General features: G+C 43.5%; 1 protein-coding gene across 2 annotated transcripts in view; it reads left to right on the forward strand.

Annotated features, from left to right (window-relative positions):
• Positions 1–26805, forward strand: part of LOC126184414 (sulfate transporter-like) — a 476107-nt gene that overhangs the window by 144529 nt on the left and 304773 nt on the right. The gene's annotated exons all lie outside the window — the stretch shown is intronic.

Raw genomic sequence — 26805 nt, forward strand, 5'->3', positions numbered from 1 at the left:
GTGTGTGTGTGTGTGTTGTCGCTAGTGTACGTTAGTTAGATTTAGTAGTGTGTAAGCTTAGGGACCGATGACCTCAGATGTTTGGTCCCACAAGACCTTACCACAAATTTGCAAAATTTAAAAGTAGAATATAGGCAGAAAATATACAACGCACATAGAAATACTAAAAAAACTATCTCCACAGCTCGCATTGTAACTGTAAACATTTGCAATTTCTGATTACGTTTTACTAAATTGAGCGGCGTATTGAGAGTACAAAAACAGCAACCGGCTACGTTCAGACACTATGGTCTATTTGAATAATCTGATGTATATGTGTACACAAGTGAAACATAAAACTATTTTCATTTCGAAGTTTGATTTAAACACCACAGTGCTTTTCTGGCCACGAGCCAATTGGAGATGGGCAGTTCAATCCCGTCTGGCCATCCAGGTATAGGTTTTCCGTGATCTCCCTCTATCGCCTAAAGCGAATGCGAGAACATTTCTTTTGAAAGGACATAGCGATTTCATTTCTTATCCTCCCCCCGATTCGAAGTCATTCTCCATCTCTAATGGCCTCGTTATCGACCCGACGTTAATTCCTGTTCCTCCATTTTCCTTCCTTTTGGGTGTGGTGTGCCTTGCATTGCGCCAGATTTTTAAATGACTTACCCAGATAGTCACAGGATGACACATGCTTAAATGCGGACTCCTTACCACTGTGGAACATGCCATTTTTCACATTACTGAAATATTGCCAGGTGTTAAAAAGCGACAAGTGGCAGAAAATAATCCTAAGTCCGACCGAGGACTGAAGTCCGGATCCTGAGATTCGTAAATTGACACTTGGCCAGCTAAGTACATAGTTTTCGAATAAGGGTTCAGCATATCACCAAGAAATTATACTCCCGATTTCTTCAACTGTCGGAGTATCTCTTTCCTACAATCTTCTCATATGAATGATTCATATCTCCAACATATACAGTCACTTGGAGGACTGTTCGCAACACAAATTCTGTTCAGATGAGCTGGGGAAACTGCTGTGATTGAAGATAATTCGTGTGAGATTTGTTAAAAGACGTCAGTATGGTGTGTCTCTCATCTGACTACAATCTAACACAGTTTCACAGAACACAAGACATAATTATTCTGTTTTTACTGACATATTTCTAGTTGGAAATGTTTCCAAACTTTTTAGTTCACGTCCAAAGGGCTGTACCGCCCACTTTCTGCAGACCGTGTGCACTCGACAAAACAAAACGGTTTGCATGTGTTGATAAGCACGGGTACCTTTGCTTGTTTACAGCGGGCACCAGTGGGAAAGCAACTCACACTGGCAACGGCGGTAGCACCACGTGTAACACACTTTCAGCAGTCTCTTCGTTCCCTTCATATTGTAACGATTTTATTTATAAACCTTTTGATTTTCTTTGATTGCTTATGAGTATCGCATATTGTTTTATGAACACACTATAATTTTTTCTATCTGTTTGAAGTGCCGAGATGTTCCACCCTCGAATGTGCAAGTAAGAGCAGAGCTGTATAGTTACGTGCTAGCCGCGTGGCTGCGTTTGAAGATATGGATTGCCCTGGAACTAATTAAGGTTCGCGTCCCATCTATACCATAAATTTTTTTATATTGTGTGTTGCAAGCGTTACACGAATATAGGCAAGATATGCCGATCATGATAACACACTGTGCTAGAGACGGGTATATGACACAGTTATTTACTGCCAGGATGTCTCAGCACATGCACGCCACGAGAAACAGCGTCGTGCCACTCATCCAGTATGATGGTTTCACTGCGCTGTCCCAATGAAGTGACCGAGTCCCAGCAGGACCTCTTATCGTTCAGCAATAACAGGCTAACGTCGACCTGATCGACTGGCTTGTTAGTGTGCCGGACTTGAATCGCACTGAAAATTTGTGGTATAAAACGAAGCGTCACATCTACTTACAAAGGCCGACACCGGCACCCAGAGCTAGTGCTGGATGCGTGGGAGAGTCTCACGGAGGATGAGACATATTTCCAGAGGCAGAGCGCCTCCATGCCTCATCGTATGATGCATGTAATTAATGCGAATTGTGGGTGGGCCTCATGTTACTCATCCCTGATGTGAAACATTCCTCGCCTCACATTACTCCAGTTTATGTTACAGTATTTGAAACAAATGTATGTTTGTTTTAATTGGAAATCAACACTACTGGCCATTAAAATTGCTACAGACGCGAAATTTAACAGACAGGAAGAAGATGCTGTGATGTGCAAATGATTAGCTTTTCAGAGCATTCACACAAGATTGGCGCCGGTGGCGACACCTACAACGTGCTGACATGTGGAAAGTTTCAAACCGATTTCTCATACACAAACAGCAGTTGACCGGCGTTGCCTGGTGAAACGTTGTTGTGATGCCTCGTGTAAGGAGGAGAAATGCGTACCATCACGTTTCCAACATTGATAGAGGTCGGATTGTAGCCTATCGCGATTGCTGTTTATCGTATCGCGACATTACTGCTTGCGTTGGTCGAGATCCAATGACTGTTAGCAGAGTATGGAGTCGGTGGATTCAGCAGGCTAATACGGAACGCCGTGTTGGATCCCAACGGCCTCGTATCACTAGCAGTCGAGATGACAGGCATCTTATCCGCATGGCTGTAACAGATCGTGCAGCCACGTCTCGATCCTTGAGTCAACAGATGGGGACGTTTGCAAGACAACCACCATCTGCAGGAACAGTTCGACGACGTTTGCAGCAGCATGGACTATCAGCTCTGAGACCATGGCTGCGGTTACCCTTGACGCTGCATCACAGACAGGAGCACCTGCGATGGTGTACTCAACGACGTACCTGGGTGCATGAATGGCAAAACGCCATTTTTTGGATAAATCCAGGTTCTGTTTACAGCATCATGATGGTCGCATCCGTGTTTGTCGACATCGCGGTGCACGCACATTGGAAGCGTGTATTCGTCATCGCCATATTGGCGTATGACCCGGCGTGATGGTATGGGGTGCCACTGGTTACACGTCTCGGGCACCTCCTGTTCGCATTGACGGCACTTTGAACGGTGGACGTTACATTTCAGATGTGTTACGACCCGTGGCTCTACCCTTCATTCGATCCCGTCGAAACCCTACATTTCAGCAGGATAATGTACGACCGCGTGTTGCAGATCCTGTAGGGGCCTTTCTGGTTGCAGAAAATGTTAGACTGCTGCCCTGGCCAGCACATTCTCCAGATCTCTCACCAATTGAAAACGTCTGGTCAATGGTGGCCGAGCAACTGGCTCGTCACAATACGCCAGTCACTACTCTTGATGAACTGTGGTATCGTGTTGAAGCTGCATGGGCAGCTGTACCTGTACACGTCATCCAAGCTCGGTTTGACTCAATGCCCAGGCGTATCAAGGCCGTTATTACGGCCAGAGGTGGTTGTTCTGGGTACTGATTTCTCAGGATCCATGCACCCAAATTGCGTGAAAATGTTATCACATGTCAGTTCTAGTATAATATATTTATCCAATGAATACCCGTTTATCATCTGCATTTCTTCTTGGTGTAGCAATTTTAATGGCCAGTAGTGTAGAATCTCTTTTTGTGTCACTTAACAGCCGACCGGGGTGGCCGTGCGGTTCTAGGCGCTGCAGTCCGGAACCGCGGGACTGCTACGGTCGCAGGTTCGAATCCTGCCTCGGGCATGGATGTGTGTGATGTCGTTAGGTTAGTTAGGTTTAAGTAGTTCTAAGTTCTAGGGGACTGATGACTTAAGATGCTAAGTCCCATAGTGCTCAGAGCCATTTGAACCATTTTTGTCACTTAACAGCAAAATTAAACGCAGAAAGGGATAAGTCCTTGGTACTTCTTAAAGTACGTTTTTAAACTGTACCGCCTTAATATTACGGTGCCTCCCAGACACGGAGAACGATGATATGGTTGACTGGATTAAGAAAAATAACTCACAATTATATTCTCACCGCGTCCTGACATGCAATATCTTCGTCAGACAAATAAATTACTATGTTACCTATTTCCCGCAAGATTCGGACATTTTTTATTCGAGTAAAATAATATCTCCCAGTCTGTGTTGATCGTATACGAAGTTACTTAGAAGCTCAGCCGAACAGAGATTCTACAGCGAAATAGTCGTTAATATCATCGTTGGTTTATGTTAATAAACTATTTCTTTGTTTAAGATTTTTCTTTCTTTTCCTTCCTTTTGCTTTCTGTTACGTATTTTACTTTCCTTTTACTTCCCAAATATTGATGACTTCAACATAAGCTAAATAGTCACTCCATCTTGTCTTAAGGCTCTCAATATCAAATTAGCAACGTACTGTTGCCATTCTTAATAGACCTATAATATCTTTGGAATGCTTTGTTTTTATAACGATTTTTTATCATAGTTAATTTTAATCTCCGAGTACTAGCTTATCTGTGTAATATTTAGCTGTTAACTGATCACGAATAAAAGTTCACTTTTTCTTCACTACAAATCATTTTTCTTATACTCTTTTATTTCTTTCACGTAAGAATATTTTTTCCGTCTGCTGTTTTTTATTTTCTCTTTGCTTGAGTTAGCTGGGGTAAAATCAGAAGTCGTTCTTATTTTGATTTCAAACAACATAAACAATCTTTATTTATGATCTAACGTACAATACTCCAACAAAACTTGACTACTTCAGGCGTTGGCTCCTATTTATCTGAACTCCATTAAGATTGCAGAAAAAATTGGCCTCTCGATGCAGATTTTTCTTGAAAATAAAAAAGAGACTTCAGCATTTTTCAGTTAACAGTTTCTCTAATATAAGCAAAATCTAAATCTACACAGAATATTGCAAATAACAAGGGAAGGTTTGACGAATCAGTCAACTTGTGTGACCAGATGATTAACATGCATCGCCAGCTTGCTGATGTGGAGCGATTACGACTGGAATGTGACAGTGTGGTGTACAGAGCTAGCTTAAAGCTGCGCATGGGTGGTGAGGAAACAGTCGTAACTTGGCGGGAATGGCGCCAGCTGGCAGAAGCAGCTGATAGCATTGTGAAACGGCGACCACGCGGTCACAGGGCATAAGTCACGTCGATCAGCTGCGGAGAACACGCAGTCTCCCGTCTGCATCTTCACTGGTCGTAGGTTCACACCGACAGGTGACACGTTACACGTTAAGCTCCCAGTCTGTCTGTGGAGGGCGCGCCGAGGCGTGTTACGTTGTGAAAACTGTCCTGTAAAATACTACTGAGGTAAAAAATAGGTAACTACAGCAGGTTAGCCACGTCACTAATGCGAATTCATCGAGGCTTTTCGGTAAGAAACGTCCATGTAGATTGTAGGGTCGGTTATGCTATACGTGTTTAATTACTGGCCTCAGAAAATTTAGATCGAAATAGTAAATTGCGAAACTGGCTTCTACCAGTACCGATAATGCGAACACGTTGTCTGTAGGGTTGCACGATAACGCTGTCGCTGTATTCTCAGCCTCTGCTGTGAAACTGCTCTCAGTCGAGGACGCATTTACATCTACGCAGATCGGAAAACCCGGCTGTTTGTCATTACTTGAACGGACCTTCATTCAAATTGTGCTGCCGTCATGCAACCTCACAAAGAACTACCAGAATATCGATTTTCCTTTCCGGTGACATTCCGCCTCACAAGAAGAGACTAGACTGAGAGACCCACTGATATCGACGGGCTGTGGCATAGTAGTCGGTTACTCGAAGACAACGCCTAGGAAGGAAACATGCAGACTCCATCCGCGAGCTGGCGGTCACACGTGTACACTGAACAACCAGAATGAAACAGCTGTTCAGTCAAACTATTACTAGATAACTATTTCTGTTGGCTTGTACATGCCTAATATTTTGATTTGACAGTTGTTGCATTCTGGCTGTCCAGAATATATTAGCAACCGCCAGCTGTGCACCATTTCGCAATTCGAATACCCGAGCCTGTAGACCGACGTCATTTAGCCTGCTTCTAGTAAACGTCTCGCTTACCTATACCAGCAGTTCAGTATTTTTTTGTTAGTTTTTACTTTGAGAAGGTACTGTCTCAGAACTATTTTGTGTATTCTTTAATCAAATTCTTGTGATTTAAGAGTTATCCAATGTATACCGTTACATAGTTAACTGGACTCTTCAGTCCAGCAATCAGAACGCAGAGGCGTCTTACTTTGTGATCGTTTCTCCGGTCCTTTTCAATTGACGGCTTATTATGTTACGTATTCAAGTTCGTATCTACATCTACATGATTACTCTGCAATTCACATTTAAGTGCTTGGCAGAGGGTTCATCGAACCACAATCGTACTATCTCTACCATTCCACTCCCGAACAACGCGCGGGAAAAACGAACACCTAAACCTTTCTGTTCGAGCTCTGATTTCTCTTATTTTATTTTGATGATCATTCCTACCTATGTAGGTTGGGCTCAACAAAATATTTTCGCATTCGGAAGAGAAAGTTGGTGACTGAAATTTCGTAAATATACACTCCTGGAAATTGAAATAAGAACACCGTGAATTCATTGTCCCAGGAAGGGGAAACTTTATTGACACATTCCTGGGGTCAGATACATCACATGATCACACTGACAGAACCACAGGCACATAGACACAGGCAACAGAGCATGCACAATGTCGGCACTAGTACAGTGTATATCCACCTTTCGCAGCAATGCAGGCTGCTATTCTCCCATGGAGACGATCGTAGAGATGCTGGATGTAGTCCTGTGGAACGGCTTGCCATGCCATTTCCACCTGGCGCCTCAGTTGGACCAGCGTTCGTGCTGGACGTGCAGACCGCGTGAGACGACGCTTCATCCAGTCCCAAACATGCTCAATGGGGGACAGATCCGGAGATCTTGCTGGCCAGGGTAGTTGACTTACACCTTCTAGAGCACGTTGGGTGGCACGGGATACATGTGGACGTGCATTGTCCTGTTGGAACAGCAAGTTCCCTTGCCGGTCTAGGAATGGTAGAACGATGGGTTCGATGACGGTTTGGATGTACCGTGCACTATTCAGTGTCCCCTCGACGATCACCAGTGGTGTACGGCCAGTGTAGGAGATCGCTCCCCACACCATGATGCCGGGTGTTGGCCCTGTGTGCCTCGGTCGTATGCAGTCCTGATTGTGGCGCTCACCTGCACGGCGCCAAACACGCATACGACCATCATTGGCACCAAGGCAGAAGCGACTCTCATCGCTGAAGACGACACGTCTCCATTCGTCCCTCCATTCACGCCTGTCGCGACACCACTGGAGGCGGGCTGCACGATGTTGGGGCGTGAGCGGAAGACGGCCTAACGGTGTGCGGGACCGTAGCCCAGCTTCATGGAGACGGTTGCGAATGGTCCTCGCCGATTCCCCAGGCGCAACAGTGTCCCTAATTTGCTGGGAAGTGGCGGTGCGGTCCCCTACGGCACTGCGTAGGATCCTACGGTCTTGGCGTGCATCCGTGCGTCGCTGCGGTCCGGTCCCAGGTCGACGGGCACGTGCACCTTCCGCCGACCACTGGCGACAACGTCGATGTACTGTGGAGACGTCACGCCCCACGTGTTGAGCAATTCGGCGGTACGTCCACCCGGCCTCCCGCATGCCCACTATACGCCCTCGCTCAAAGTCCGTCAACTGCACATACGGTTCACGTCCACGCTGTCGCGGCATGCTACCAGTGTTAAAGACTGCGATGGAGCTCCGTATGCCACGGCAAACTGGCTGACACAGACGGCGGCGGTGCACAAATGCTGCGCAGCTAGCGCCATTCGACGGCCAACACCGCGGTTCCTGGTGTGTCCGCTGTGCCGTGCGTGTGATCATTGCTTGTACAGCCCTCTCGCAGTGTCCGGAGCAAGTATGGTGGGTCTGACACACCGGTGTCAATGTGTTCTTTTTTCCATTTCCAGGAGTGTATCTCGCCGCGACGAAAAACGTCTTTGCTTTAATGACTTCCATCCCAACTCGCGTATCATATCTACCACACTCTCTCCCCTATTACGTGATAATACAAAACGAGCTGCCCTTTTTTGTACCCTTTCGATGTCCTCCGTCAATCCCACCTGGTAAGGATCCCAAACAGCGCAGCAATATTCTAACAGAGAACGAACGAGTGTAGTGTAAGCTGTCTCTTTAGTGGACTTGTTGCATCTTCTAAGTGTCCTGCCAATGAAACGCAAACTTTGGCTCGCCTTCCCTACAATATTATCCATGTGGTCTTTTCAACTGAAGTTGTTCGTAATTTTAACACCCAGGTACTTAGTTGAATTGACAGCCTCGAGAATTGTACTATTTATCGAGTAATCGAATTCCAACGGATTTCTTTTCGAACTCATGTGGATCACCTCACACTTTTCGTTATTTAGCGTCAACTGCCACCTGCCACACCATACAGCAATCTTTTCTAAATCGCTTTGCAACTGATACTGGTCTTCGGATGACCTTACTAGACGCTAAATTACAGCATCATCTGCGAACAACCTGAGAGAACTGCTCAGATTCTCACCCAGGTCATTTATATAGATCAGGAACAGCAGAGGTCCCAGGACGCTTCCCTGGGGAACACCTGATATCACTTCAGTTTTACTCGATGATTTGCTGTCTGTTACTACGAACTGCGACCTTCCTGACAGGAAATCACGAATCCAGTCGCACAACTGAGACGATACCCCATAGGCCCGCAACTTGATTAGAAGTCGCTTGTGAGGAACGGTGTCAAAAGCTTTCCGGAAATCTAGAAATACGGAATCAACTTGAGATCCCCTGTCGATAGCGGCCATTACTTCGTGCGAATAAAGAGCTAGCTTCGTTGCACAAGAACGATGTTTTCTGAAACCATGCTGATTACGTATCAATAGATCGTTCCCTTCGAGGTTTATTCATAAAGTTTGAATACAGTATATGCTCCAAAACCCTACAGCAAACCGACGTCAATGATATAGGACTGTAGTTCGATGGATTACTCCTACTACCCTTCTTAAACACTGGTGCGACCTGCGCAATTTTACAATCTGTAGGTACAGATCTATCGGAGAGCGAGCGGTTGTATATGATTTCTAAGTAGGGAGCTATTGTATCAGCGTAATCTGAAAGGAACCTAATCGGTATACAATCTGGACCTGAAGACTTGCCCGTATCAAGCGATTTGAGTTGCTTCGCAACCCCTAAGGTATCTACTTCTAAGAAACTCAGGCTAGCAGCTGTTCGTGTTTCAAATTCTGGAATATTCCATTCGTCTTCCCTGGTGAAGGAATTTCGGAAAACTGCGTTCAATAACTCCGCTTCAGCGGCACAGTCGTCGGTAACAGTACCATCGGCACTGCACAGCGAAGGTATTGACTGCGTCTTGCCGCTTGTGTATAGGTCTGTATTCAAGCTAGATTTGTAACTTCGTTTCTGTTTCAATATCCCCCTCTTTCCTTCATTCTTTCTTAAACAGATCATCTGATGATGACATGGTAACTTGTGAAATCGGTACCGAAAAGATTTTTAATGACCTGAAGCAAAAATATACACTAAAGAACCAAAGAAACTGGTACACCTGCCTAATATCGTGTAGGGTCCCCGCGAGCACTCAGAAGTGCCACAATACGACGTGGCATGGACTCGACTAATGTTTGAAGTTGTGCTGGAGGGAACTGACACCATGAATCCTGCAGGGCTGTCCATAAATCCATGAGAGTACGAGGGGGTGGAGATCTCTTCTGAACAGCACGTTGCAAGTCATCCCAGATATGCTCAATAATGTTCATGTCTAGGGAGTTTCGTTGCCAGTGGAAGTGTTTAAACTGAGAAGAGTCTTCCTGAAGCCACTCTGCAGCAATTCTGCACGTATGTGGTGTCGCATTGTCCTGCTGCATTTGTCCAGGTCTGTCAGAATGCACAACGAACATGAATGGATGCAGGTGACCAAACAGTATGCTTGTGAACGTGTCACCTGTCATAGAGTCGTATCTAGACGTATCAGGGGTTCATATCACTCCAACTGCACACGCCCCATACCATTACAGAGCCTACACCACCTTGAACAGTCCTCTGCTGACATGCAGGGTCCATCGATTCATGAGGCTGTCTCCATAACTGTACACGTTCATCCGTTAGATACAATTTGAAACGAGACTCGTCCGACCAGGCAACATGTTTCCAGTTGAAACGTCCCCTTAGAACAATTTATACAAGACTGTGCTTAAACTGACACACAATGTTTTTAGCGCAACGCAATCTGACTATCAAAGATCCCTGCAAAAGAATGGCCCTGAGTAACATTAAACTACACCTTTCAGAAATCACTTACCTCACAAAAATCTTCATTACTCGAACTACTGCAATACAGCGAGCGCCACTACTGCCAGCTAAATAAAAGATTCAAACTACGGAAGGCACTAACTACTGATAGGGATAGTTAGCAAATGAAAGATATTAATAGAGAACAAACAATGTATTTACCTTAATAGTCATAATATATATAGAAGTTCATGACAAATTACAAAACTCCGCCATCTCTCTCCCCACATCCACCACTGCTGGCGGCTCACCTCCAACTGCGCAACGCTACGCGCTGTTCACATCCAGCTGCCGCTGCCCAACACTACAATGGCAGACAACAATGCAAACTAGCCACAGGCTGCACACAGCACAGCCAGTGATTTTCATACAGAGCGCTACGTAACATTGCCAATAAGAAAATATAAACAGCCTACTTACACAGTCATCAACAGTCCAATGTCGGTGCCGACGAGCCCAAGGGATGCGTAAAGCTTTGTGTCGTGCACTCGTCAAGGGTAAACGAGTGGGACTTCGGCTCCGAAAGCACATATCGATGCTGTTTCGTTGAATGGTTGGCACGTTGACACTTACTGATGGCACAGCACTGAAATACGGAGCAATTTGCGGAAGGGTCGCACTTCTGTTACGTTGAACGGTTCTCTCCAGTCGTCGTTGGTCCCGTTCTTGCAAGATCTTTTTCCGGCCGCAGCGATGTCGGAGATTTGATGTTTTACCGGATTCCTGATATTCACGGTACACTCGTGAAATGATCGTACGGGAAAATCTCCACGTCATCCCTACCTCGGAGATGCTGTGTCCCATCGCTCGTGCGCCAACTACACCACGTTCAAACTCACTTAAATCTTGATAACCTGCCACTGTAGCAGCAGTAACCGATCTAACAACTGCGCCAGACACTTGATGTCTTATATAGGCGTTGCCGATCGTAGCGCCGTTGTCTACCCGTTTATACAGAGTGAGTCACAAACTATTGCCACCAAGAATAACTCCGGAATTATGATAGGAGCTGAAAAGTTTGTGGGACAAAAGTTGCATACGATAACGGGGGCAATAACATGACGTTGGGTTTTTGTTGCTAGGTGGAGTAGCTTCAGAGATATGAAGGTCAACTTTGTTTTTTTTAATTGGGATGCTATAGTTTGGTACTTATTTTCTGTTAGTGGCTGTTGTTGTTGTTGTGGTCTTCAGTCCTGAGACTGGCTTGATGCAGCTCTCCATGCTACTCTATCCTGTGCAAGCTTCTTCATCTCCCAGTATCTACTGCAACCTACATCCTTCTGAATCTGCTTAGTGTATTCATCTCTTGGTCTCCCTGTACGATTTTTACCCTCCACACTGCCCTCCAATTTGTGATCCCTCGATGCCTCAGAACATGTCCTACCAACCGATCCCTTCTTCTAGTCAAGTTGTGCCACAAACTTCTCTTCTCCCCAATCCTATTCAATACCACCTCATTAGTTACGTGATCTACCCACCTTATCTTCAGCATTCTTCTGTAGCACCACATTTCGAAAGCTTCTATTCTCTTCTTGTCCAAACTAGTTATCGTCCATGTTTCACTTCCATACATGGCTACAGTCCATACAAATACTTTCAGAAATGACTTCCTGACACTTAAATCTATACTCGATGTTAACAAATTCCTCTTCTTGAGAAACGCTTTCCTTGCCATTGCCAGTCTACATTTAATATCCTCTCTACTTCGACCATCATCGGTTATTTTACTCCCCAAATAGCAAAACTCCTTTACTACTTTAAGTGTCTCATTTCCTAATCTAATTCCCTCAGCATCACCCGACTTAATTTGACTACATTCCATTATCCTCGTTTTGCTTTTGTTGATGTTCATCTTATATCCTCCTTTCAAGACACTGTCCATTCCGTTCAACTGCTCTTCCAAGTCCTTTGCTGTCTCTGACAGAATTACAATGTCATCGGCGAACCTCAAAGTTTTTACTTCTTCTCCATGAATTTTAATACCTACTCCGAATTTTTCTTTTGTTTCCTTTACTGCTTGCTCAATATACAGATTGAATAACATCGGGGAGAGGCTACAACCCTGTCTTACTCCCTTCCCAACCACTGCTTCCCTTTCATGCCCCTCGACTCTTATAACTGCCATCTGGTTTCTGTACAAACTGTAAATAGCCTTTCGCTCCCTGTATTTTACTCCTGCCACCTTCAGAATTTGAAAGAGAGTATTCCAGTTAACATTGTCAAAAGCTTTCTCTAAGTCTACAAATGCTAGAAACGTAGGTTTGCCTTTTCTTAATCTTTCTTCTAAGATAAGTCGTAAGGTCAGTATTGCCTCACGTGTTCCAACATTTCTACGGAATCCAAATTGATCTTCCCCGAGGTCGGCTTCTACCAGTTTTTCCATTCGTCTGTAAAGAATTCGCGTTAGTATTTTGCAGCTGTGACTTATTAAACTGATAGTTCGGTAATTTTCACATCTGTCAACACCTGCTTTCTTTGGGATTGGAATTATTATATTCTTCCTGAAGTCTGAGGGTATTTCGCCTGTCTCATACATCGTGCTCACCAGATGGTAGAGTTCTGTCATGACTGGCTCTCCCGAGGCCATCAGTAGTTCAAATGGAATGTTGTCTACTCCCGGGGCCTTGTTTCGACTCAGGTCTTTCAGTGCTCTGTCAAACTCTTCACGCAGTATCTTATCTCCCATTTCGTCTTCATCTACATCCTCTTCCATTTCCATAATATTGTCCTCAAGTACATCGCCCTTGTATAAACCCTCTATATACTCCTTCCACCTTTCTGCCTTCCCTTCTTTGCTTAGAACTGGGTTGTCATCTGAGCTCTTGATATTCATACAAGTGGTTCTCTTCTCTCCAAAGGTTTCTTTAATTTTCCTGTAGGCAGTATCTATCTTACCCCTAGTGAGACAAGCCTCTACATCCTTACATTTGTCCTCTAGCCATCCCTGCTTAGCCATTTTGCACTTCCTGTCGATATCATTTTTGAGACGTCTGTATTCCTTTTTGCCTGCTTCATTTACTGCAGTTTTGTATTTTCTCCTTTCATCAATTAAATTCAATATTTCTTCTGTTACCCAAGGATTTCTATTAGCCCTCGTCTTTTTACCTACTTGATCCTCTGCTGCCTTCACTACTTCATCCCTCAGAGCTACCCATTCTTCTTCTACTGTATTTCTTTCCCCCATTCCTGTCAATTGTTCCCTTATGCTCTCCCTGAAACTCTCTACAACCTCTGGTTCTTTCAGTTTATCCAGGTCCCATCTCCTTAAATTCCCACCTTTTTGCAGTTTCTTCAGTTTCAATCTGCAGTTCATAACCAATAGATTGTGGTCAGAATCCACATCTGCCCCAGGAAATGTCTTACAATTTAAAACCTGGTTCCTAAATCTCTGTCTTACCATTATATAATCTAGCTGATACCTTTTAGTATCTCCAGGATTCTTCCAGGTATACAACCTTCTTTTATGATTCTTAGTGGCTACCGAGACGAATCCATTGATGTGTAACAGTAAGGTCTTAAAGGTCAACGAAGGTCACAAAGGTCGCATGATCGTCTATTTACAGAAGGTGTTCGAAGTGATGACTATTGGTATAAATGCAGTGCTGCAATCTTCCTATAAGGGATTGAGTGGTATTCCTTATCACATCGGCACTTATCGAAGCACATCCTCTGACAATTCTCTCTCGCTATCTTCAGGTGTAGTTGGAACGTCTTTATAAACAATGTCTTTTACGAATCCACACAGGAAAAATTCTAGAGGCGTCAAGTCCTGCGAACGAGCAGGCCACGACACATTTCCTCGGCGTCCAATCCAACTATTTGGGAATTGTCTCTCCAACTCATTTCTGGCCATCAGCAAAAAGTGTCGGACACCTATCGTGATGATACCACTTTGTGTTCCTTGTTGCTGAAGGTATTTCTTCCAATAACAGACCTAATTTTTCTAGCAGAAATGTGGTCTTTTTCCTACCATTAAGATTTCCTTCAATAAAATAGGGGCCTATAATTAAGTCCTCCAGAATCGCACACCATACATTCACCGACCACGGTTTTTCGTGTGCAACTTGCCGCAGCCAACGTGGATTTTCAGTTGCCCAATAATGCATGTTATGCAAATTAACATTTCTATGGTTAGTGAATGTAGCCTCGTCAGTAAGTAAAATCAAATTAATAAATGTACCATCTCCCTGAATCTGCACTTCAGCCCATCGGCAACATTCAGTGCGACGCATACAATCCATACCAGCTAATTCTTGGTGGAGACTGATATAGTAAGGATGATACTTACGGCGATGAAGAACACGTACAGCATTACTCTGGCTCATGCCAGATTACCTTGCGATTAGACGCGAACTAACACAAGGATCTCAAACCACAGTGGCAAGAGTACCAATTTCCGTGTCCTCGTTAGTAACTTTCCTTTGCCAGATATGTTTCCCATGCGTTGAAGGTCCAGTTGTTCTCAATTTATTATACAATACTTAAATGTACGATTTTTAGGGAGAGTACACTGAGGATATCTTTCAGCGTATAAGTGTCTAGCTCTCACTGAATTTCGTTGGCATTCTCTGTAAATGAGAAGCATATCGACTTGTACTTCGAAGGAATAAATCATTCACATTCGCTTGATTCGACGATACTACTCTTACCGTGCCTATTAGTGTTGTATTGCGAAAATACAACAAATTTTTGTACTACATTAGACTCCAACAACCTATTAAGTAAAGTTAAAACTAGCTAGAAGATTAACACCCCGTGCAGACTATAATGTAAAATGGTTTTAAATACCACGAAAACAATAATAATGTGTTCATTAAACACAGTCTATATGATCTACGTATTACTTGAAGGATTTTGGAACATATATTGGATTAACGAGCTGCATGCGATACAGCGCGAAAATTACCGAACTGTCAGTTTAATATTTCACGGTTGCAAAATACTAGTACGAATTCTTTACAGAAGAACGGAAAAACTGGTAGAAGCCGAGCTTGGGAAAGATCAGTTTGGATTCTGTAGAAATGTTGGAACACGTGAAGCAATATTCACCCTACGACTTATCATAGAAAATAGATTAAGGAAAGGCAAACCTACGTTTCTAGCATTTGTAGACTTAGAGAAAGCTTTTGACAATGTTGACTAGAATACTCTTTCAAATTCTGAAGGTGACAGGGATAAAATACAGGCAGCGAAAGGCTATTTACTATTTGTACACAAATCAAATGACAGTCATAATAGTCTAGGGGCACGAAACAGAAGCAGTGGTTGGGAAGGGAGTGAGACAGGGATGTAGCCTTTCTCCGATGTTATTCAATCTGTATATTGAGCAAGCAGCAAGCAGTAAGGGAAACAAAAGAAAAATTTGGAGTAGGAAATAAAATCCAGGGAGAAGAAATAAAAACTTTGAGGTTTGCCGATGACATTGTAATTCTGTCAGAGACACCAAAGGACTTGGAAAAGCAGTTGGACGGAATGGACAATGTCTCGAAAGGAGGATATAAGATGAACATCAACAAAAGCAAAACGAGTATAATGGAATGTAGTCGAATTAAATCAGGTGATTCTGAGGGGATTAGATTAGCAAATGAGGCAGTTAAAGTAGTAAATGAATTTTGCAATTTGACCAGCAAAATAACTGATGATGGTCGAAGTAAGGAGGATATAAAATGTAGAATTGCAATTGCAAGAAAAGCGTTTCTGAAGAAGAGAAATTTGTTACATCGATATAGATTTAAATGTCAGGAAGTCTTTTCTGAAAGTATTTGTATGGAATGTAGCCAGGTATGGAAATGGAACATGGACGATAAGCAGTTTAGACAAGAAGAGAATAGATCGGTTAGATCGGTAGAGTACATAACTAATGAGGAGGTACTGAATAAAATTTGGGAGAAGAGAACTTTGTGGTACAACCTGACTAGAAGAAGGGATCGGTTGGTAGGACCCATTCTGAGGCATCAAGGGATCACCAATTTAGTACTGAAGGGAAATGTGGGAGGTAAAAATCGTAGAGGGAGACCAAGAGTTGAATACAGTAAGTAGATTCATAAGGATGTAGGTTGCAGTAGTTAGAGATGACGACGCCTGCACAGGATTGAGTAACTTGGATAAACTGTATCAAACCAGTCTTTGGACTAAAGACCATAACAACAACAACAACACTGGATTAAAAAATTATGAGATGCTTCGAAGAAAACACCCTAATAAGACATAATCGGAATGGATTCAGAGCCCGAGAAAGTGCTGCAAAGTAATGCCTCCGAATCTTTTCTTCTATTTTTCAAATAAAACGAGTGTTAATAATATTTTACATCTTTATTCTTCGTGTCTACATATTTTCATCCTCTGCCGCTAGCGGAATCCGAACTGTAGCTTGTAACATGGAGGTGGTAACGTAACTACACTGATCAGCCAGAACATTATGACCACCGACCTAGTATCGATATAAACCCCGCCCAGGCGATAGTAGCGTCACCTGACGAAGAGTGACGGCTAGTCAGAAACACGCACGGTACATGTAGTACCAGGAGTACCTGTCTGTAGAATGGGGAAGGTGCGCGATATATCTTTGTTTGACCGAGGGGAGATTGTGATGGCTCGGAGGCTGTGGGAAACTGCACGACTTATCGGTTGTTCGAGAAGTGCTGTGGTGAGTGGCTAATCTAAGGTGAAACTACGTCCAGTCGTCTTGGGTCATTTCCGATGTCAGACGTCGTAGGCTGGGCAGTTTGGTAAAACAGGACAGGCACCTAACTGTGGCCGAACTAAAACCAGACTTAAATACTGTGTAGAGTACACAGTACACCCGTGGTCTAGGGGCCACTCCTCGAACAACCGATAAGTCGTGGAATTTTATCCAAAAACACTGAGCCAACGGCAGAACACTGAACTTGAACAGGTGTCATAGGACATCAGCACCGAACAAATGCAAAGAACAATATCGAACAAAATGAGAACAAAAAAAGGGGGGTAGCGTCTTTGATTCATAATCAGAACGTCTTCGGTACCGGGTTTGAATCCCGCCGCTGCTTAAATTTTGATTAATAATCAGTATTAGCGGCCGAAGACTTCCGGCATAAGAAGTCACCGTCATCCTGCCAACGGCCTTGTCAAAGAGGGCGGAGGTGTGGACAGAGGTTCAGGCCACTCTCTTGTCCTAGGGGTGGGAAACTGCCCCTAAAGGCGGAAGAATCAGCAGTGATCAACGGCATGAGGATGCAGAAGGCAATAGAAACCATTGCATTAAAGACGCGTAACGTGTATCCACAGGACATGTAGCTTGTAGCTGAAGAGGTGTCATGATGATCTCTCCATTGGAAAAAGATTCCGGAATAGTCCCCCATTCGGATCTCCGGGAGGGGACTGCCAAGGGGGAAGTTACCATGAGAAAAAGATTGAATAATCTACGAAAGGATAACGTTCTACGAGTCGGGGCGTGGAATGTCATAAGCTTGAACGTGGTAGGGAAACTAGAAAATCAGGAAAGGGAAATGTAAAGGCTCAATATAAATGTAGTAGGGGTCAGTGAAGTGAAGTGGAAAGAAGACAAAGATTTCTGGTCAGATGAGTGTAGGGTAATATCAACACCAGCAGAAAATCGTATAACGGGAGTAGGATTCGTTATGAATAGGAAGGTAGGGCAGAGAGTGTGTTACTGTGAATAGTTCAGTGATGTGGTTGTTCTTATCAAAATCGCCAGCAAATCAACACCGACAACGATAGTCCATGTATACATGTCGACGTCGCAAGCTGAAGATGAAGAGAGAGAGAGAAAATATATGAGGATATTGAAAAGGTAATACAGTACGTTAAGGGAGACGAAAATCTAATAGCCATGGGAGACTGCAATGCAGTTGTAGGGTAAAGAGTAGCAGAAAAGGTTGCAGGAGAATATGGGCTTGGGGCAAGGAGACTAATTGAGTTGTGTGACAAGTTTCAGCTGGTAATAGCAAATACTCTGTGCAAGAATCACACGAGGGGGAGGTATAATTGGGAAAGGCCAAGTGATACGGGAAGATTTCAGTTAGATTACAGCATGCTCAGACAGAGATTCCGAAATCAGATACTGGATTGTAAGGCGTACCGAGGAGCAGATATAGACTCAGATCACAATATAGTAGTGATGAAGAGTAGGCTGAAGTTTAAGACATTAGTTAGGAAGAATCAATACGGAAAGAAGTGGGATACGGAAGTACTAAGGAATGACGTGATACGGTTGAAGTTCTCTAAGGCTATAGATGCAGCAATAAGGAATAGCTGAGCAGGCAGTATAGTTGAAGAGGAATGGACATCGCTTAAAAGGGCCATCACAGAAGTTGGGAAGGAAGACATAGGTACAAAGAAGGTAACTGCGAAGAAACCATGGGTAACAGAAGGAATACTTCAATTGATCGATGATAGGAGGAAGTACAAAAATGTTCAAGGAAACTCGGGAATACAGAAGTACAAGTGCTGAGCAATGAAATAAATAGGAAGTACTCGGAAGCTAAGACGAAATGGCTGCAGGAAAAATGTGAAGACATCGAAAAAGAAATGATTGTCGGAAGGACAGACTCAGCATATAGGAAAGTCAAAACAACCTTCTGTGACATTAAAAGCAAGTGTGATAACATTAAGAGTGCAACGGGAATTCAACTGGTAAATGCAGAGGAGAGAGCAGACAGGTGGAAAGAATACATTGAAAGCCTCTATGACGGGGAAGATTTGTCTGATTTGATAGAAGAAGAAACAGCAGTCGACGCAGACGAGATAAGAGATCCAGTATTAGAAATAGAATGTAAAAGACTTAAGGTCAAATAAGTCAGAAGGGGTAGATAACATTTCATCGGAATTTCTAAAATCATTGGGGGAAGTGGCAACGAAACGACTATTTACGTTGGTGTGTAGAATCTTTGAGTCTGGCGACATACCATCTGACTTTCGGAAAAGCATCATCCACATAATTCCTAAGACGGCAAGAGCTGACAAGTGCGAGAATTACTGCACAGTCAGATTAAGTGCTCATGCATCCAAGTTGCTTACAAGAATAATATACAGAAGAATGGAAAAGAAAACTGAGGATGCGCTAGATGACGATCAGTTTGGCTTTAGGAAAGGTAAAGGCACGAGAGAGGCAATTCTAACGTTGCGGTTAATAATGGAAGCAAGATTAAAGAAAAATCAAGACACGTTCATAGGATTTGTGGATCTGGAAAAAGCGTTCGACAATGTAAAATGGTGCAAGATGTTCCAAATTCTAAGAAAAGTAGGGGTAAGCTATAGGGAGAGACGGGTCATGTACAATATGTACATGAGCCAAGAGGGAATAATAAGAGTGGACGACCAAGAACGAAGTGCTCGTATTAAAAAGGGTGTAAGACAAGGATGTAGCCTTCCACCCCTACTGTTCAATCTGTACATCGAGGAAGCAATGATGGAAATAAAAGAAAGATTCAGGTGTGGAATTAAAATTAAAGGTGAAAGGATATCAATGATACGATTCGCTGATGACATTGCTATCCTGAGTGAGAATGAAGAATTATATGATCTCCTGAACGGAATGAACAGTCTAATGAGTACAGAGTATGGATTGAGAATAAATCGAAGATAGACGAAGGTAATGAGAAGTAGTAGAAATGAGAACAGCGAGAAACTTAACATCAGGATTGATGGTCACGAAGTAAATGAAGTTAAGGAATTGTGCTACCTAGGCAGTAAAATGACCAATGAAGGACGGAGAAAGGAGGACATCAAAAGCAGACTAGCAATGGCAAAAAGGGAATTCCTGGCCAAGAGAAGTCTACTAATATCAAATATCGGCCTTAATTTGTGAAAGAAATTTCTGAGAATGTAGTCTGGTGTACAGCATTGTATGGTAGTGAAACATGGACTGTGGGAAGCGGAACAGAAGAGACTTGAAGCATTTGAGATGTGGTGCTTCAGACTGATAAGGTAAGGAATGAGGAGGTTCTGCGCAGAATCGGAGAGGAAAGGAATGTGTGGAAAACACTGATAAAGAGAAGGTACAGGATGATAGGACATCTGTTAAGACATGAGCGAATGACCTCCACGGTACTAGAGGGAGCTGTAGAGGGCAAAAACTTTAGAGGAAGACAGAGATTGGAATACATCCAGCAAGTAATTGAGGACGTAGGTTGCAGGTGCTACTCTGAGATGAAGAGGCTAGCACAGGAGAGGAATTTGTGGCGGCCGCATCATACCAGTCAGAAGACTGATGAAAAAAAGGGTACAAGTGTGTCTGAACACACAGTGCACGGAACACTCCTAACCATTGGCCTCCGCTGCAGACGACACATGTATGTGCCAACGTTAACACCACAACACCGGCAACTACGACTGAAATGCGCACTTGACCATCGACACTGGACGTTGGCGCAGTGGCAGAGCGTTGCATGGTCTGATGAATCCCGATAACGTCTACATCATGCCCGTAGGAGGGCACGAATCGTCGTCTTCCACGGGAACAGCTCCTTGACACCTGTACTGTGGGACGGAGACAAGCTGGCGCCGGGTACGTTATGCTCTAGGGAACATTCACGTGGGAATCCATGGGCCCAGTGGAGCTCGTGAGTATCGTACACTGGTTGCAGACCACGTACACCCCTTCGTGATGATCATGTTTCCCGATGGCAGCTGCATTTTTCAACAAGATAATGCGCCATGTTACAAGGCCAGGAGTGTGATGGAGTGGTTCGAGGAACACAGTGGTGAGTTCCAGTTGATGTGCTGCATCCCTCCCCTCCCCACCCAACTCGCCAGATCTGAATCCGATCGAACACATGTGGGGTGTGATTGAGTGTGACGTCAGAGCTCATCGCCCCTCTCCCCGGAATTTAAGGGAATTAGATGACTTGTGTGTGCAGATGTGGTGCCAACTCCGTCCGACGACCTGCTCACTGCTTCCATGGTAAGACACGTCGCCGCTGTTATCAGTGCCAAAGGAGGACGTAGTGTTATTAGGCAGGTGATCATGATGTTCTGACTGACCAGTGTATGTCGGTGCGTGAGGAACAGCGTGCTGTAATAGAGTTTCTAATACGAGGAGTCCACAAAGACACCTTGGGTTCACTCTAGTCGGTCATCCTCCATACAGTCCCCATTTGACCCCATCCGATTTTCATCTGTTTCCAGACCTTAAAGAACACCTTCGGGACTTGACTTTGATAGTGATGAAGCGGTGCAAGCACAGGTGAGGTTGTGGTTGCGTCAACTTAGTCAACCATTCTGCAGTAACGGTGTCAACGAAATAGTCTCTCGTTTATTTTCCTCACGCGCTATTAGAGTTTGGAACGGTGGAAATTATACACACATCAAAAAAAGTTTTGCATACCTCGGTTCCGAGAGTTCCGGAACCTGTACAGAAAATTGGAATAGAGATCAACATAAACGTCATTTCCACCCTTTTTATTGCTCATGAAAACCACACACTGCATGTTGTACCACCAAACAGCGAGACCTTCAGAGGTGGTGGTCCAGATTCCTGTACAAACCGGTACTTCTAAGACCCAGCAGCACGACCTCTTGCATTGATGCATGCCTGAATTCGCCGTGGCATACTATCCACAAGTTTATCAAGGCACTGTTGCTCCAGATTGTTCCACTCCTCAACGGCGATTCGGCGTAGATCCATCAGACTGGTTGGTGGGTCATGACGTCCATAAACAGCTCTTTTCAATCTATCCCAGGCATCATATAATGTCCGCTGGTGCCGTCCACTTACGACAGGCGAAATGCGGCGCTAGCGATTTCAGTACGTGACTTAATTACATCTTCGTTGAGAGAAACATGTTTTATTCGTGGATTCGAATTGCTATTATACATTCGTATGCCCGTCTGGTGGTTTTTGAAACGGTCATCAACCTCGTTTTGATCCGCAACAAATTTGTCACCACTGATATGGGCTTAACTATCTGATCATACACAGAGAAACTACAGGGTTCGTCCAATACAGTAGACAACATATACAGCAAACTCTCTTTTTAACTACCAGTTGGTTCTATCCAAAGTAATCGCAGTCACAGGAAAATGGTCTTGAGAGAACAGTTCAATAGTAAGTGTGTGAGAGTCACGACAAATCAAAACTAGTTTCGCTGTACTGGTTAGACAAAAGCCTTCATGTCTCACACTATCATCTCATTTTGGAGTTATTGAACACTTTAAAGTGGTCATCGCGTGCACATAACTAAAAAATACACACATTAAGTCCATTCGCATCAGCATAGAAATCTGTCAACAGGTCATACATATTCTGAAGTATGTATAGTAGTCAACAGTTCATTTCCAGATTCTAACACACACAGCTTGGTGAGGCAACAGTCAGATAAGAACTGAACCTATTCCGAGGAAACTGTTGCATTGTTCAGTACCCACCTAGGATGAATGACAACTAACTCTCCTTCGAAATCCAGAATGGCTGATGAAACTCCTCGCCATCGGTGAGAATCATAATTCCTATTCCACATTAACTACATTAAAGTCAAGCGTAACACGCCCGATCCTTAAGGATCATAACTCTAGTTTTTGTAAAATGGTCACCACCTGCCCATGTTGGGTTATTCAACCTGTGAGTAGTCTCAAAACATGATGTAGTTTCGTAGCAAGGATGACTGACTCATCTGGTTCTGGCAATTACAGTCTCTGAGCCACATTGGGGCTTCCGTGATTTCCCTATGTCGCTTAAGGTAAAGGCTGAGATGGTTGCTTTGAAAGGACACAGGTCATTTCCTTCTCCATCGTTCCAAAATCCCAACCTGTACTCCGTCTCTAGTGACCTAATAATCGACAGTACGGTAATATTTTTTTCTCTTTTGAGAGAAATATTTGACATGTAGCAAAACCTTTTTAATTTCCAAGCCTCGGAATTTCAAGTATTTTTAGTTATTTTTAGTATAATAAAATATTACCTTCCCTACTTCCAAAATTGGTATCGTCTGAAGTGATGTAGTCATCACATAAAGGATTGATGCAAGAACTCTCATAACAATACAACTCACGAGCTTCAATAAGGTAGAGAAAGAGCAATATCTTTGGATGATATACTGGTGAAACATGAAAAATGGACACCACTAAGCTTGGGAAGTAGAAACACCACATTACTGGAGTGACACTGATACAGAACAATAGTTTCAATCATTTAGTGTGTAGAAACCACGTACCAAACATGATAATCTTGAGTACACGTCTGTGAGCGATGTTTTAAATAGTGGACAGTTGTCTCTAGCATCCTATTGCGCTCATTAGCGTTGTACAACAGCATTTATGATCATCACTTACCCGACTGACTGTTAAGTGGATCATTTTGTGGACCTGCAGGATGTTGATGACATTTTTTTAAGGACTGAACAACACGTTAGCCTGAGATGTAAGTCGTGCATCAGTGTTGGTTCCAGCCCTTGTCAGTTGGTGTGTATGTTCGCCGTCATGGTTCTTGGCAGCAGTGGCATTTAAATTCACACCTTGTCTTCGACATCAGATAGGCAGCCATTGATAGTTTCACGACGGCAAGGCACGAATTGGAACCAATGATACACTTAAAGAGTCAACTAGGGCCGCATGCTGGAAGCTGAGCGACGACGGCGCCTAAATTCGGCGAGGAGGAGAGTGCACTAGTTTGTTCAGGTATGCCGTACGCAGCTGCAATCACTCATTGATGATTATATTCCGCAGATCTGTCAAATAGATAGAATGTCGATTCCATTTACGATCGGATGATATAGCGGACCAGTTGAGGTGCTCCTCAAATAGGGATGGTATATGTGCAGTCCTGTGAACACGGCTATTGTCAGTTTCGAAGACGAGTTTGTCCACAGCACACTCATTGTGAAGATGCAGAAGAAAGGGCAACATTTAATAAGCGAGAACGCTGAAATTAATATCGTTGTTCATGTTCACGGTTACCTGAATGAGTGGCTTGTAGCCATGTACGAAGAAAGCTCCCAAAACATAACTGGACCACCTTCGGCCTGAATTACCCATTCCACTCTCTGCATTCGACGCCATTTATCATTTGAAAGAGGCTTTACCGCGTCTAATCGGACCACACTACACGCCTCCATTCGGCTACTGTTGGTTGGAAAAACTGAAGACGTGCAGGTTTGCGTGTCTCTGTGAGCAATGAACTCTTGCGAGATACCAGACTCCAAAGGCCGACTAAACTCAGTTCCTTGCAGAGTGTTGTCTCGTAAACTGGTTGTGATGGCCCTGCATTCACTAACAGTACCAACTGCTGTCGGATTGGAAACCAATCGTCATCGACAAAGCGTGACATTCATCTTCGATCCCTCCCTGTTCTTACATGGCTGCGAGTGGTACACCATTACTTGTAGACGTGTTGGACAGCCCGTGCCACTAAACTAACAAATCGAGCAATTTTACTCACGGTGTTGTCATGGGCATGCCCAAACACTGTGGCTCGTTTCAGCTGTTCTGTCACATGTCCACTTGAGCTCATTTTACTGTGCTGACTGTGCACAACCGACTGGCACACTCTCTTCACTTGACTGTCGTGACGTACGTCAACGGTGGAAGTTGTACAGGCTATACCATCTACAGCGCTCCAAAGTGGCTAGTATTATTTATTGATTATTTATTATACAGCTACAGAAAGTTGTGTAAGACAGATAAAAACATACACTTCAATATTTGCAATTTAAGCATTGTCAGTAATGAGTGAAATTAACTATAAAGGAATTAGAAAATTTATAAAATACTAAATGAAAAGGAAAAACACCCGGAACCCTTAAAACCATGATGCTACTTTTGTTAATCATCTACACGACACTGCCGCGCGGGGTAGCCGCGCGGTCTGAGGCGCCTTGTCACGGTCCGTGCGACTCCCCACGTCGAAGGTGGTTGAGGCACAGTTTCTCGCTAGCACCGTGGGAAATTTGAGTCGGGAAGCGGAAAAGTAGCCCGGCCAAATGCTCACATCGGAACGGCGCATATGAGCAGTGGTAGTGCTGCCCATACGATAAATTTTGCCTTGCTGTGTACTAAATTTTATTGCCTTTGGGTAGTGTTTCGTTTTCGCCATTTAAACGCTCCAGCTTTCTTCGTTAGTACGTTATACATTTCTGTTATTTATATCTGTATAGTTTTGTTTTGTTTTTCTTTTGTCAAGAGAAATGCATACTTCAGTAACTGATGAGCCATTGGCAGCTGGAATTGCATCATATGCCTCCACGATGTTATCAGTACGCAAGAGACAGAGGGTAGTGAATAAGGAAAAATCACGTGATTAAGAATCAAGGCAGGAAAGTAAAACAAGGTTATCTTCTCGCTGCCTAGTAAGCTAGAGTATCTGTACGATGTGTTACAAAAATCTAGAAACGGATAATCTCCACAGGTGTGATCCCTTTGTGCTTCTGGTAAAAAGCGTCCAAGATCTGAAGTATATTAGGTTCACTGTGATTACTCTGATATGGATGTAATAATGTAATACGACACACTGTACTACATGCATGTGAACGTCATATACTGCAAGCTAGAAACAGTCGAAAAGCAGTCACAAATAACAATGTTTTAATTGGTTCGCCGTGATGAGAAAAAGCATTTCAATTGTTGCATGGACATTATCAGCATTAATAAACTAATTATACAACAGGCTACACAAATGAAGAAAATGGTCTGTATTATTACGAAAGTAGGAATATCCTAAAAGAGTGTTATGATTAGATATATTTAATTTGTTGAAATGTGCTGCTGACAAAGGCAGATCTACTTTCATGACAATGTTTTTCGATCTCCAACTCACAAGGCACACATGGCTAGCTTGTGCATTCCTGTCGCGCACATTGTCCTTCGCTGCTGACAGTACACTGACCATTGTGTTGTGCGACAGATCAATTGTTTATTTTTCTCAATAACAACTATTTTATTCGCGATCATGCATTGTCAGTTTGGCAAGCCGTAGGTGAGTAACTAGTATCTGGCATGTGCCTAACATTCCACCTGAAGAAACGCTCGTCATTATTTTAATACTGCTCAGATCAAGAGAAGAAATAAAATCCTTTCGTAAGTTTCCATTCCAGTCGCTCAGTCTTAAAAATACGATGGGTTACGGGTATTCCACCAAAATTCCAACAGAATTGCCATCTGTTTTTGTGTGAGTTGTTAACTTTTCTCATTCGAAGAAGCATCACCATTTATGAGTAAAGGCCACATTTCTGTTGGTGACTGGTTTAATTGTACTTCCTTTGTCACAATGTAATTTGCCAAACTCATCTCACAGCAGCTATTGAGACAGAATTCCGAAACAGAGGGCCTCATTAAACAAGTAATTGGCAATCACAGAGCTCGATAGCTTAGGGAAAACCTCATAGAATCGGTTTGCAGTAACATAAAAGAAGAAATTTCCTGTTTCTTTTCATACTAGGAAGCTCTTGTTTCGCTAGCTGTCGATAACTCTTTAAAATTACAGTCTCTGGAGTGAAATAAATAAAAGAAGTATAAGTAGTGATGTATCGCCACAGATAAGAAAGTTCCCTGTGTCCAATAATTGGCAAAACACTCTCCTCCTTGTGTGCTATCATTCGCCAAACTTTCGTTTTG

This window comes from Schistocerca cancellata, chromosome 4 (assembly GCF_023864275.1).
Source record: "Schistocerca cancellata isolate TAMUIC-IGC-003103 chromosome 4, iqSchCanc2.1, whole genome shotgun sequence".
NCBI classification, from domain to species: Eukaryota; Metazoa; Arthropoda; class Insecta; order Orthoptera; family Acrididae; genus Schistocerca; species Schistocerca cancellata.